This window comes from Aquila chrysaetos, chromosome Z (genome assembly GCF_900496995.4).
Source record: "Aquila chrysaetos chrysaetos chromosome Z, bAquChr1.4, whole genome shotgun sequence".
NCBI classification, from domain to species: domain Eukaryota; kingdom Metazoa; phylum Chordata; class Aves; order Accipitriformes; family Accipitridae; genus Aquila; species Aquila chrysaetos.
Window position 1 is genome coordinate 83247622 of NC_044030.1, and position 16084 is coordinate 83263705.

A 16084-nucleotide genomic window follows, 5' to 3' on the forward strand; every position below is an offset into this window, starting at 1 on the left:
TCATACATTTGCAGATGCCAAAGGAACATTAATTAATGAGGTTTATGTTAACAGACATCTTGAGAGGATTAACGTGCAAAAATTAGATAACTAAGTGCATGCCAGTTAGGCTTAAAGTGCAACTCCTGCTGTGTTGTCTGAAAATTTTATGCAGAATAGCACCTGTATTCTCCATAGTGCAACAAAATAATGGGGGACTTATTAAGCTTTACTAATTTGATATATAAAGTGGCAGCTACAAGATGCATATATTCACTGCTCTCTGCATTTTGGCAAGGATGGCTGTTCAAAGGGAACAAACAAAAATGGTCTGGGAATATTTTACTGGATATCCAGTGAGCAAGATAAGAGAAAAGAAAATCTGGGATACCCTTGGCTTCTTCCTAACCTTCCCATGCCTACCCTGGCCCTTGCTGATAACAGCCATCAACGCAGGGTGCACGACCCTTTTGACAGGGACACACCAGTGGCTACATCTTTGGCAGGGCTCCCTTTGGTGACAGTGACCAACGTGCATCCATTTGGGTCCCTGTCCTTCCAAAGCCTCCCGAGACAGGAGAGAACATGTCAGGTTCCTAACAGCACTCGTTACCACCTCTGACCAAGATGTCACATCCTGCTATGCGGCATAGGCGCTCCCAAATTCCCCGACCGTGTGAGCATACTCTGTCTCAGACCAGAGTCTCATGAGCATGGATTTAGAGATTCCTACCAAAGACACCATCAAGGTCAGGAACACAATCTATAGACCTTGCAAAGGTCTCTAACCCTACTTCTCTTTATTTATACAACAAAATAAACAGAAAGCCCCCATAAAAGAATGGCATTACACACTTCTGTGCCCCAGCTTTCTCACTATCTCTGCATGGTTTGAACTTGGACTGAAGTCCTTTTGCAAAACCAGGATCCTATTTACCTCTGAAAAGATGATCGCTTGTTTCTTCTTCCCATCTCTGAATAGGCTGATGAGATACTTCCTTTTGGCAGTCTCATCCTTTCTGTCTGGTTACCATCTGGTCAGGCCCATCAGATGATCACATTTCTGGTTAGGTACTCACCGATACAGGACATTTCTTCTTGAGAAGAGCCTATTCTTTAATTGACTAGTATTTCCAAGTAAGTAGAAGATCATGAAGCTTTAACAGGTGTTTACAGTCCTTCCTGGGCTGCTTTTTTCTTTTAATTTCAGAACTCTACAAAGGCAAAAATAAGGAGGAATGAACAGTCCTACATTCAGAACAGAGCTCAAGATTTAATAGTACCTACAGTTAGTAATTTAAAAAAAAAAAAAAAAAAATTTACCAAACCACTTCCCTCGGTTGAACTCTTAATTTATTTCACATGGACCATTGGGCTGTCAACAGACCATCCTTCTTTTCGGTCCCCTATCTAGCTTTACATAGCCACATATGGTAACTGACCTTAATACACTTAGACTGTAAACTCTTTGGAGAAGGAATGATATTTGGTTCTGTGTTCATGCAGCATCTTCCAGTTCATCCAGCTCCATGATCAACACACAAAATGTTACCACCGTGCAAATAACACTACCTGGCGAAACACTTATTAGGATTGGCAGCAATGGCCAATGGCTCCATAAATTCTCACTTCCAATAACCACAGCTATTCATTACTTCAAATTCCATTTAAGGGGCTTTTGGACAACAATCTCTCTCCTCCCTCTCCAACAACAATAGGCCTGTTAAAAAGGAACATTGTGCTCATTGCTTAAATGTAATGAAATATTTTGTCCACCACACAAGGAGCTAGATCCTAAAGCCTTCCCTGCTTCCTCAGGCAAAACTCCAGCAAGACAATTCAAAACGACCACATCGTTACTGGCATCCTGCTTAATATGCAGGGGGGGGGCAGGGTTTACTGTGCAGTAGCAGGGACGGGCATAGTTCAACAGTTATTTCCTAAAAATCCCATTTAGAAAATTTCTAAGTGGAAATGCCAGTTTGTTGAAATGTAGTTCCCTGTCCACTTGCAAATCCCAGTGACAAAAAAAAAAAAAAACCACTTCAAATTAATTTGAACATCTCTGTTGCTTGTGGCATTCTATTTTTAGATACAGGATTTGTGTCAGATATTGTATGGCAAGCCTGACTATATTCTCTAGTGTTATTCATAATATTCTTATTATTCATATTGTGTTCCTTATGGAAGCCTTAATCATAAATCCCACTGGTCTAGATGTTGTGCATACCCAACCCAAAAAGATGGTCCTGTTCCAAAATAGTTTTCAGTTGAAACATGAAACAAGAGAAAAGACTGATACAGACAAAAAGATGGGAAAACACAAGCACAATACAAGGCAATACTGGTCAGGTGAATAGGCAAGAGTTCAAAGCACCAGGAGCCTGATCGTTACCAAGTGCTACTTTTTCACTGTTCAGACCACTGGGCACTGGGCTAATTTCATTCAGTTCACTTATTTCTAACAAAGCAATTATTCTCCCCACCACCACAACCCTATTTTCCCAGCGAGCCTGGAGAAGACTGGCAGATAGAACAAGAGAAAATAGGAAGGAACAGACTAATATCAAATTTGACAAAGCTCTAGAGCAGCCTTTCCGTGGAAACACCCAAGGAGAAACCTGGCTGGTTCTTAGATGCACAAAGATGGGTCTGCGTATGAGGTTATAAGATGGGTTACCTGGTGGCAACCAGGAGGTGGACTTGATGACCCAGGACTAGAGGTGTATATATAGTGGGTTTTTTTAGTTTTAGGGCCAAAGGAAAAATACATAAAGATATATTTCAGAACACCAAAATGATATGAAGAAAATAAAGGTTATTAAAACCATAATCTATACACACCAAAAAAATGTTTTGATAAGGAACAGAGGCCACATATAGCTGAAAAGTACTGGTTAATTTTACTAACAGTATGCACACTTGTATTGAAGATATGCAAGTTAAACTCCTATTTCTGCAAATAGACACACTCTTTACTTGGTTCTTTGAAAGATTCCTAATAAGAATAAGCTTTCACCTCCTTTTTCATCTCTCAGAAGAGTAACTTAACCTGCCCAGAGCTCTGCACTATTGCAGCCAGGCTACTTCTGGGCGAGATATTTCTTGCCATACTATCTAAAGAGATTGCTCCTATGCTTAAAGAGAGCACTTCAGGTAAGATGGCATATGCTAAGTGTATTCTAAGATTATACTGATTATACTTTCTGTTTAGAAGTTAATCTTTTACATATAACATTTACACTGCTTACAAAGTACAAAAGACTGGTGTTGTTCCATGTTCAAAATGGAGCCTGCTCTAGAACCAAGAGCAGGACAGAGAGGAGAGAGGCAGGACCACCGCGTTTCCCTGACAGGCATCCTTTCAAAAGGAACTCACACTTGAACGTCTCTTCGGCACACCAGAAAAGTCACCTGTTCCTGGTGAGACATCTCAAACCTCCCGAAGCGTTTAGCAGACTCCACAAATAATTGAAAATAACAGAATGAACATACCCATAATGTCAGTCAACACTGGCGTTCGTGAAACTATAAAGCAAAGTCATGTAGCCCAAACTCACCTCTTGTGTGAAGAAGGAATCTGACCATCTTATCTTTGCCAATGGCTCAAAGCAGTAGAAATTTCAATCCAATATTTAGTTGGGGAAGGAGCTGCAGGTCTTCATGAGCAGAGAAGAGCATGTAAGTGTGGAGGGACTAGAGACAGATGAAGGAACAGCCAGTGGCTGTCCCTCATAGCTGACTCATTCCCATCTTCACTGTGAGCTGAGCTCCCACAGGGCTTGTACTGTGTTCCTCTCTTGTCCCAGCCCAACCCTCTTTGGATGTAGTAGCTATCCAGGATAGAGCGGACTCTGCATCGCCACCAATCCTCATGTTTAGATCAATTACCTGCCTAGGTGCGATGGTACAGCCCAGACAGAAGCTTTGGGCTTTTCCTACTTTGACTAGCTCAAGCCCACTTCAGCTAGACATTGACAGGACTTTCTCTGGCAATTAAAAAACTATAAATCCCTCTTTTACCAGTGGTACAACAGCCACCAAATGACAGAGTTGTTCACAAACACATGTTCCTCACTCCGTTTGTCTCTCTAGCCAGTGAATCTCATTGTGATAAGAGCAATAATAAGTATCCATAGCTGTTTGACCAGGCACAAAATTTCCCTAACGCTGGCACGGGTGACTGTGTTTGGACACATGCCAGCTAAGGCAGTTTTTTCTTTTTCATAGGCCATGGCCGTCAGGTCACCCGCTGACTCCTTTTTGTCCTCTCGTTTTGTCTTCTCATCACTTCATCTTGCTGGTTTTTGTAAACAGATTTCTCTTGCTCCGTGACAGCACTTTCCACCCCCAGGGTCTCACAGCATGTTTGGGAACATGCAGCAGTTGGGGTCCACAGTGATAACCACCGGCTGAAATTTGCACAGCCCCTGAAAAGGCTGTACATGCTCCGGGGACAAAGGCCCTCATCCAGAACCTACTGAAGTCAAGAGAAAGACTTATAATTGACTTCAGTGGGGTTTACATCTAGCTCGCGAGGATGTGATTTCTAAGGCTGTTGATCTGTTGCCTTTCATGAGCACTAATTTTACTAATGTATTTTTCAATGCAGTTCAGCTATTGCTTGGATAATTTCAAATCTGCCAAGTCAGATGGATGTGCTGCACTCTATGGTCCATAAAAATGAAAGGTCAGCTATTAATTGGCTTCAGTTTAAGCTTAGTGACTTCGGAAAAGTCCCTCTCACAGCCACAACATTTAATTTATGGATAGATATATTTGGACCTATTTATTTCAAGAACCAAATTCTCTGGTTTGCAGCCATTGATTTTACAAAAGAGATAATAAAAACATAATGAATGTGGAGATGCAAAAGTGGAAATGACATGGAGAAAGTAATAATCATTAAAATAAAAATATAAACAAGTCTATAAACCAAACCCTCGAGACACTTGCCATGTGCAATGTAACTTTTATACCTCTTACTTCATAATGCATAACTCTCAAAGAAAATTAATTTAATTCTTTTGCTAACCTTACCCAACCCCAATCAAGTAATAGGTAGCAAAAAAAACAATTATATGCACACACAGTAAGCTTTCATTTAGTTCAAGTGGTGATTCAAGTATTTTGATAGCATAATAAAGACCTGAAACTCATTTTACCAGTAGCAACACTGAAATCTCAGAAACTGTTTTTTACAGGAGACTGCTTGGATACTTAAACCCACTTAAGTTTCTGAAACAGCACTTTTGTGGGACACTTATCTGTGCCGACCTCTCTAAATTTCATCAGGTAGTTTAGCCGTGATTCAGAAATAAGCAATAAATACAGGAGCAGTCTTGCAGAATGGACAGGGATTATGGCCAAAGCATGCTCCCAGACCAATAGCTGGTAACGATGGAGAGAAAGGCGTCTGGATCCCAGTCTAAGCTGGCAGAGAGGAAAGGACTGCCCCTCATCAGCCCCCTCCCGGTAGGACTGCCCACGGCAGAGGGTTTAGCCATGGCAGCTCGTACCGCCAGCCCGACCCTACAGCTCGACGTGATGATGTCCCAGAGCGGAGTCCCTGTTGGGATGGCCAACGGGCACCGCGCCATCCGCACGATGCCAGGCAGGAGGCACCTCCCGGGGTGCTGTGAGGGGGTTGCCGGGACAGAGGCAAAGGGTTGAAAAGCTCTTTAATCCCTCAACTCCCTCCCTGAGGTCCCGTCCCGAGCTCCCAGCAGTGTGATTGCTGCTCCACTGCAGAGGGAAGAACTGAATCACGGAGATATTGAAGTGGGTAGGTCGAAGTTGGAGCATTTGGTCCTTACGTCTACCCAGAGATGCACGGCTTGATTTTCCCTGTTGCGAAGCCTTCCTGCCTCCTGCTGCCTTCAACAGACCTCAGACTGCACACACACAGATTAGGAAATCACACTGACTGTTAAGATGTGTGATTACAGATATTTCCATAATCACAGGTAAACCTGACAGCCTTCAATGGTCTCACTCTCAGGCCCCCCACCCGTAAAACAGAAAACAAGGCACTTCACACACCTTTCTAAGTCTAGGACAGGGCTATTTCTAGAGCCGACTGACGCCTTAGGCAATGGAAGAGCCGTGATCAGAAAGTCCAGAAATAAAAGAAGGTATATGCTGCAGAAAATATTAAGAGGCTTTCAGAAGCAGGGAAAGTAGCTCTGTACTAATAAATCCCTGAAGGTTTTGCTGCCCTTGAGTTCAGTGACACGGCTGAGATATCCGCAGTCATATAAAGATTGCAATTCTGTAAGCAGCTTTGTTGATTGCTAAAGGCAAGAACTACAAACCGATCATTATCATGATTCATATCAATTAGTTTTTAAAACTGATGAAAAGCCAAAAGCTTCAGCTCAGTAGGTGGCCTGTTCCAGTAGCTGAGCCACAGAGGACCACAGAGCAATCCACGTGTCCTCTGACTTCACCGGGGCCTGAACAGGGACTTAACGTCTTTGAGTCACAGGCAAACCCTGGAGCTTTGGACAGATCCTGAGCTTGGAGCAACCCTGTGGGTCCCAGAGTCCTCAGGCACCCACATTTCTGCAGGAAAGCATCAACTTAATGCAGGTGTGATAACATCATTCTTCCCTCCATCTCCCTCATTTTCAGCTCAGTTAACAAACAAGGCGTTCTTCCACCTTTGGCTGGAAAGCCACGTAGCAGAAGTATTTTCTGAGCAGGTCTTATCCTAGGACAACAGCAGGCAGCAGCCAGCTGTCAGCAGAGCTGGAGCAGCTCGTCCAGCTGCAGCTCGTTGCCTGTGCCCCGGGACGGGAGTCAGGGAGAGGCAGCTGCCAGGTTGGATGAATATTTTGGCAGGCTGAATGCAATCCGCAGGACGAACGTTTCTGCTTGAGCCGAATTCTCGCTTGCCCTCTGCCTTGTGCGTGTCCATTCTCCGACAAGTCAAAGGTCTCTTTCCCCAAGTCGTCGCCTGGCTGCATGTCTCAGGACAGTAAGCTCCAGTGTAAGTCAAGGTATTTACAAGGCAGGCACAGCGATGCCCGAAGTCCCCTCACACCATCCCATGTATCTGGCTATAAATGACTGCTGAACTTCAAAACTAATTCCCTTTTCCAGATTCTCAGCTTCTGAAGCATTTACAACTTTAAATACTTATCTCTCCCATTACCTCAACCAACTTGTTGATATGTCAAATGAGGAACATGTTGGCAAATTGGCTGCAAATGTTTCTTCTCCTTCCCCTACCATGTCCAAAACATACAGATTACACCATCCTGAACTCACATAAACTCCCAACTGTGTTTATTTCAGAGCTGTAAAGCTGATTTGACTGTTCGAATTGATACAAGGAAATAGAAACAAATCACTTCACAGCCTCCAAGTTGGCTTCTGCTGCCCAAACATCTTTCTTTGTGCCTCAGGCCTCAACAATTCTCCACCAAATGGGTCTGAGCACAAGCCATGCAGTTGAATTAGTTCTCACACATGTCTTTTAGGGCTTTTCACACTCAGATCTTTTTTCTTTTCCCCATTTAATTTCTAAATATCTGATTTTCTTTAATCATTCACATACTTACTAAGGACCTTGCCAACGTCCACTTCAACCGAATGATGCCTTCTTGAATGGTACTGGGTCAGGCCAAACAAAAAGCTATCTTACAACTTTGTCCTATAGTATAATCTATAGTGAGAACTATGTGAATAACTGATTTTTTGTTTTAATGCTTGAACTGAAAAACTAAGAAAAAAATTAGAATTGGATGAGTCTTAAGCTGTTTCATTTTTCTCAAAGGAATGAAAACAAGCACAAAAACACAATAAATGTTTTATTGCGGTATTTTTCTCCTTTGAAAAATTATCGCTGAATTTAGCTAAACTAGGCTTTAAAACATCCAGACTGTAACTCTTTGTTTTTCCCTCCCTGCATTTGATCTTTTTTTATTTTCTTCTGACAAAGTACTCTGCTAAATACAGCTGTTATTGCTAGATGTGGAGTGACCTGAAACTGCTTTTTTAGCAACAAAAATGCATCTTTCTCTCAAAAATTATTCTTCTATATCCAGAGAGAGAGAGATCTAACCTTTTCCTTTCTTATAGCACAAAAGGAAGTGATACCTTACTCTTTCATTAATTTTTTGAGCCAAGATGCTCTAAAATCTTTACTAAAATCTCTCTGGTACCTTCTAAGGTAGCTTCGGCTTTATCATCCCTAATGGCAAAAGGGGAAGGGACAGGGACAAAAACTCACAGCACCCTGCCTAGAAAGCAGGATTTACTCATGATGGGGCATGGGGATCAGCCATGGGATTTTGCTTATACTGTAGCCATGGAAAACATAAACCGTGGCTCTGAGATGACATAGCTGATATCAAGGGCGACATTATTTATAGTGTGTTTCTTTCATTGACTGTGTCACCATAGCTTTTCAGCTCTTCCTAGAAACACAGGAAATCCCAGAGCAGCCTCGTGGAGAGGTATTTTGGTCCATAACAAGGACCCCCGGGTGCATCTTGACCCCAAGTCTAACCCCGACTTTGGCTCCAGATGAGGCGTTCAGACTAAGGGATTCAAAGCAAGTGGAAGCAGCCCTCGGCTCTTCTCTTTGCAGCTGGCAAACCTCAGTCAAACTCCTGGCTTTCCGATTCAACTTTTCATGACCCTCCAAACTAATCCCAACCTTTGCACTGGACTTAGTACAACTGGCAAATTTATATCGTAAGCCTCGTTATGCATCCTTTAGTCTCATAAACCCTATATTACCCAAGCACTGGCCATTGAGAAGGCACTCAAGGCCATACAAGCCTAAGAGTACGGCATTTAAATAAGCTGACGCTAGTTAGATGTTTCCTCCGCATAACTGGAAGCCTTCATTGAAACAAAATGTTGCGTTTTGAGCATTACAGTAGAACCTAGCGCTAAACCTAACCTTGGCGATAGATAAGGCATATTTCTCTGAGTGAAAATTTAACTGTGAATAAAACAAGCTGATGCAAACTCTATATTTTCCTTCACCAACATGCCAAAGTTCAGCTGTAAGCTTGGGTCTGCAATGCATCTTTCAAGTCCTGTAAAAGTAACTTGAGCAATAATATAGGGAATGAGAAAGGGATAAAGCACCACAAGAAACTTGAGCTTAGGGTATTCAAATAAAGTGCTATCAATGTTCTCCATCACAGAACTTGCAAATTTGAAAATAACTGTAGCTCTGTAGTCACCAGTTTCATAGAGGCTATCCCTAGTCTAAGCCCAGCCTGCGCCAAGAATACATATTGAGCAAAAATTCAGAATAACGCAACTAAATCAACTGAGAGAAACATGCAGCTTTCCTCCACAGGGTCAACAAAATTCAACCCTAACCATCATTCTGCAGCAATTCTTTTTGTGATCATAACCCCACCCGAACACTAGCTTCTTATATGCTCATACTGCTAACCAAAAATTAGGAATACAGCATTTTTTTTTAAAAAGGTAGAAATCGCGAACATCAATATTTTTTAAATTTAAAAAAAAAATTTTAACAAATAAATTTAAATTTTAAATTCCCAAGACCTGTCTCCGTGTTCTTCCAAATCACTTCTGTACCTGTAACTAACTTTAAACCTCAGGCAATGCACACTGCTCAGCCTAAAGGTGAGCCCCAAACTGGCTCACTCACCAAGTTGTGAGAGTGAACCCAGTGTTATTCACACACACAGGATGAAATTGGGGATGCATCACACAGAGACACCAATACCACATTTCCACCTCTTTCCACTTGAATAACTAAGTGTGAATTGCAGAAACTGGCTATGACTTTGGCTCTGCTTCCCTGTTTCACAGACCCTAACTCTAAACTAACTCCCACTCCCTCCGTCCCTTTCCTCTGGATGAGTTGAACATTGACCTAATCCTGGCTCTCCAATCTTTCTTCTCTGGAAGCCCAACCTGGACACATCTCCAATCCTTGGCTGGGCTATTTACAGTACTCACACTTGCAAATGAAACGCAGAAGGAGGTCTGGCAAAATGCTCTTTCTTTTTTCTCTCCCTTCCCTTTCCTAACAAACATCAATGTTTCAGCTAAAATATATTGCGGCACAGACCTTAGCCTCATTTATCCCTTGTACCATAGGCACTAACACCACTCCTATTGTTAGCTATGGACTAGGCATCCACTGGCCCCAGCTCCCACCACAGCCAAGAGAAACAGGTAAAAAATGCCCTCTGCATGAAAAATAAATCAATAAACTGGGACGTGCTGTGTTGAATTTCATAAATCTTAACCCTGACCCTATTTCTAAGGCCATAACTCAGTCAGTCTCCAGAAAACAAGAGGCAGATTCCGGTGTTAGTTGAAGTCCTTGACCAGGAGCACGTTGGGAACCAAGAGATAATATCACCTGCATCCGTGGGGAAGGCTGAACCTCAGACAACGCTTGACGCAACTCAAGGCAGCCTCAGCATGAGCCAGCAACGTCCCCATTGCCCACCAAACGCACAGGGCACGTTTATATCATGGTGCCCAGAGTGGGTCACCTGGGAAAGATCCTTTACCCAAGGCCTTAACTATGACAGACCCTTCGGTATTGCCTATCCAGGTCTAGGCAGTGCAGGAAGGCACAAAGAACCAAGAAATTGGGCTGGGATGCAGCCATCAGAGAAACGGAGGTGTAAGTTCTAAGAAAGGAAACAAGTCCCAACGCGAACAGAGCCACCACAGCTCCAGCCGGCGTTAGAGCGAGCTTGGTGATGCTCACCGAAACTACAAGAGGTCTTCTGAGCTGTGCAACACAGCCTCCAGCGTGAACACGTCCTAGGGATCCCCCCCAAAATGAATCCTGCCCAACCCATAAGCATGCCAGGAGAATGCACAATTGCACACTTGTACTTTCACCTTTCAGTATTAAGGATAAGAGGTTAGCCCGGTACCTCGCAGTGCCTTTCAGAAAAGGTCCTCACAAAATATCTTCTGGCCTGCCCAGGGAACAATTTCCCCAGCGTTTCTGCTGGGAGAGCAAAAATTTCCTTTGCCTCCCTGCACAAATTCCCCATTTAATAGCTTTGCCACAGCAGTCAGAGTTCCTGGACCACGTGCCCCCACTCATATTAGAATTAGGATTAAGCTAATTTGTGCATGTCATCTGACCCCCTTAGTCCTCAAATTTAATTTAAAAACTTTTTGAATTTCTGATAAGTAATACCCTCTTCTAATTAGAAACATTATTTAATCAAGTTTCACGTGCTTTCAACCTTATTAGATTCTTGTCACAACTCTGTGTATGATTTGAGCATCCTGCTTGAACACAAACATATTGGCCACCAAAATATGCCAGATATGTCTTCTGATGGCAGGAGGTATTTGATGTTTCAGTTATATGATATTACAGTTCTCACAGCACAGTAACAAAGCACCAGAGGGGAAAAATGTAGCCACAAACCCAAGAAATTCACAGAAACGTGGAAATCTCAGGAGAGCGCGATTTTTCTCCTGAAAATCTTTAGTGCTACTCAGCTTCTAATGTTCTAGTTTTCCATTTTGAAACCACACTTTGTTTCATCTGTAACTTGATATTGCAGATATGTGATATTGCATTTTTTTTAAGATTAAAGGAAAACTAAGTATTTTGAAAGATCCAAATTTAAAAAATAATAGCCATTTTAAATTTTTCTTGTTAGAGATTTTTGTAAAGGAGGAGGGCTGTCCCGCGCACACCCTTTCAAAATCCTCTACAAAATAGCACTCCAGTCCTTCATGAAGCTCTCAGGCTATAGATACACGCCTTGTAATGCAGATGCGACATCCAGATGTGGTCACGAGCGGAAGGTGGTGCAGACCTGCCCTGGGATGCGCACCGATTCGGTAGCACGCAGCAACCTCGCTCGCTCCTGCAGTAAACAAGCCCCGACTTGCAACCAGTGCCAGAAACAGCTTTTACGTACAACAGCACAAATCCAGAGCAGCTCCGCTGAGGTTGATGGATATGACCCTTCTCTCACTTAGATTAGTGTTATTCTATTAACTACAGCGGAATAAAACCTGAGATGAAAACCAGACTCCATCAAGCAAATTCTGGGCTTGAGCTGCTGCAAGAAAAGGAAGCCCATGCCGTGGAGCGGTGCCAGGGTCTGCCAGGAGTCTCAGCAGCTACAGAGTTGTTATCTGCTGCTCTCCCTCCTCGCTGCTTCTTCCATCTTAGGGTCTGACGAAAAGGTCGTTAACATCAGGGGGAATCCCTCCTTTGCGTTTCCAAAAGGCGTAAGGCCATTTCTCCAGTGGGCAAGTGGCATTCATCTGGCACACGAGCACCGAGATCGCGACGTGGGTGCGGATACGAAACGCCCGTATCCTGCAACGTGCCCTATTTTTTCATTTTATTCTAGTCAGTAAGTCCCAGTGCTGTTAGAAACTTGGGAAATTTGGCCTGTCGTCTATAATCTTTGAAGTGCAAACTTCAGGCTCATGCAGAACAGAGAGCAGAAGTGATGTCTGTATTTTCAGGTGAGCAAAGCTGCAGACTTCAAAGGTTCAGTATTAAGTCTGTGAAGCTTCTTAAAGATTGTCACCTGAGTTTCTCAAAAGCTGACTGAAAATGCATCCGTACATCCAGATAAATGTGTTCTTTGATCTGAGTGATAAAAACAACTGTTTTTCTACATGTAAACTCCTTTTTTGTAAATGTTTATGAACTGTGGGAAATTATGTCTCTGCCAGAATTTAAAATAAAGTGATTCAATGGGTTTGCTTTACATTTACCATTCATTATGCTCACTAACATTGCAGGAATCCCAACGGAGTTTTCAAGGAAGGTTCACAGTGTTGTAGTTACCAGGGAAACACACGATAAATTGTTGTTATCTAAAAAAGAAAAATCCCCATTAACTTTCTATTAAAGAGCAAGCAATGTGAACTATATGGAGAAATGCCTTTACGGCTACCCTATTAAAATGCTGTATGTTTTGTTTCAAGATTTAACCAAATATTGGCCAAGCTCTGACATTTTTATTCATTGCGAACAGCACCTAGCACTTTACAGTCTGTGGTTTACCATGCATTGTTAAAGACAGTCCAGTATTCAGCTGGGTCAGCCCAGGAATAGCAGACACCGTGTGATTGTTACTGCAGTTAAAACCTTTACAGGCAAAGCTTTGTTAAGCTAAGCTAGCAAAACTGGCAATGTATTTCACACCAAAATGAAGGGGGTTTGCCAAACCCCCATGGCTTGTACAGGGTATCCAATCCCAGAAGAAGAGTTTACAGGTTGAGCAACCAAATAGCTCTGCATAGCATAGACAAGGTTTCTCAGTGTACGTCTGCATTAGGTTTTTGGACTTGGAGCACGGAGACAGGGATGCTCCAACCCTACCTTGGTGCTCCAGGGAGCGAGACCACCACATGGCATCACCCAAGCAGCCACACGGAGAAACTAGAAAAATTCCTTGTTCAAAGCCCTCTTTGACCTCTTGCAGATCAGGTGGGCAGTTTAAGAAGTAATCATCCTCCTCAACCACCATCTCTCAGAGGGAGTTGATGTCCCCACTGTCTTTTGGTCAGTCCCTAGCCTTTGGGACTGACCACAAGAGCTGCTCCAACCTTACTGCAACACAAATACACTGCCTAAAAGCACCTTCAGCAGAAGCTAAATTAAATTCTTCCACACTAAAATGTCCTAAAAGCACGTTTCCTTCCCTGTCCTCTCTTTCACACCCATCAGTTTCAGTATCTCAGTCAGGCAGAAGGTAACTTCCAACAAAGAACAGTAATTTCTCTAGCTGCTCCAACCTGATTCACATTTGACTGCCCATGTCTGTCACACTCAAGCCTTACAGAGTAAGTGTCTGAATCACTATAGTGAGTAAAAAGGATTATTCTCATTTAAGAGGTCACCTCTGAATTGATGAGAGACGTTCAGTAGCTGACTTCCCCAAGTTTCCACTGTGAATTAACAAGAAAGCAGAGATATTGTCCAGTTCCTTGCTGTATTATTGCCACCTTGCTACTCTCTGGATTAAAGGAAGCATTAATTTAATTGGAGCTCATGTTAGGACATCTAAGCTTTGTACCACAGGAGAGCATCTTTAAAAATATTTCTGGCAAATGGAGGCAGCGCTATGGGTCAAGTGAATGTAGAAATTAATTTTTCCCTCCTGATGAGACACAGCAGTGACTGGCTCTGAAAGTGAAGACATGCAGCTTCCCAGTGTGAAGGAGAAAGACAGAAGGTCATGTCAAACTGAAAGTGGGGAAGATGGCTGGAATGACTGTCAAGACCAGAAGGACAGATGCTGTGCTAAAGGAGAAGTGATATGACGAGAGCTTAGGTGAATGTTATAGCTTCTTGAATGAATAGGAAAATCAGGTTTCAAAAGACATCACACAGAAAGAACCTGCAAGATTTTGACACAGCCTGGATGTGAGGCTCTAGACCGAACTGAAAGAGCAGCGAGAGCTGCAGGGGGGTCGGGGTGATGGCAGAGAGAAACAGGAAAGAAGGTGGGAAAGGGAAGACACGGTGAGCCCAGGAGCACTACTGGCAGGGCTTTTCCTTGGAATATCCGTGGACCCATTCCTGCTCCAGGTCAGACAGGGTGACCATCTGAAAATGGCTCACACCTCTTCTGTCCCTTCTCTTGTAAAAAAAAGGCTGGTCCTGCTGATGGTCACATCTCTGAGGCCATAACACTCTAGGGGACGGAGGGAAATTGGGTTCTCTCTGGAGGCAGGGCACAGGTCCCACCTCCCTTCTCGGCTCCCAGGTCACCTTGCTGGTTCCCCTGAACACCCAATGCCCAGTGCATTGTAACAGAGATGAGGCACTGCTTCAGTTAGATGTTTGACATCATGCAGCTTCGCACTGTGGATTTAGACTTAGCTTTAAATCAGTGTCACCAAGATGCAAAATGATGGAACGAAGGTCTTATTTTAGTCAGCTGGACTAAAAAGTTGACCTGTTTTCTTTTTCCTCTCCTTATTTTTACTTTTACTAGTCTATTTCTTAAATCCATTCCTAAAACAAGCAAACCTTTTTTGTTTCCATTTGCAAAGGTTTTTTTTAAAAGAGAGAAAAAGAGAGAGAGAGACACACACACAGACACACAAAGCCAAAAAGAAACAGAGAATCCAAGTGGAGAGGTATGTGTTATTGGACAAGTGTTTAATTTATGGAATTTGGCTGGCAGAACAAGAGTTTGAATTGTACTTCAATAAGTGGAGCTCTTAGAATAAATGTGGCTTGTAAAGTTGTTTTACAGTCTGCTTTGCTGAGCAGCCAACACCTCATGGAAACCTTTGAAAAACATTCTGTTTAGAAGCGATGGTTTTTATATTTCATATTTTCTCTATTTGTTTTCCCCTCTGGTTTTATAACTGAAACCATATGCAGGAAAACAGGATTTTTGTGTCTTAAAATATCTACCTGGTCTGACTACTTTTATTATATAAAAAAACAGTTAGCATTTTGAAAATTCTTCATCTATTAGGCACTTGGTTCAAACATTACCGTGTCCTTGTTTGATACCCCAGTCAGCTACAGATTTCCTGAATGACCTTGGGATAGTCACTTAGCTGAGATTCATCACCCCTCTCCCTACATATATGCAGTGCAGCTGTGTGTATCTGAGCTGTCTGTCTTTCCCATTATAGACAGCAAATGCAACAGAGTTTAGGACATGATTCATCTGTGTAGGATGGGAGGAGATGAGTCATGCTCTAGATCCATATATTGACCAGCTCTTCACTGGAAGTCAAGGCAAGCTCCTCAGATACAGACACTCGCGCTGGAGATACCCACAGTCGGACTCATGAGCTCCGTCTTAGCCTCTCTGTGCCACTAAAGGGATGAGACAGACCCCTCTGGAAGGAAATCCATCCCATCCCAAGGATGATGTCTGACACACCTGGGTGAATTGCCCAGAGATGGTACCCATCGGGCTATGTTGACCATAGAGAGTGCCAAAACTATAGGCCTTTAAATGGCTACAGGGAGTCAAGAGGAATCCCTCTCTACAGACATCATTCAGGAGACCCATGGTAAGGAAGTCAAACCCTCCTTCTCCACAGTTACATACACACACGTACGTACGTACATACCTACAAGCCATATACAAATGGTATCAGCACAACTTCTACCCAAGACAGTAGG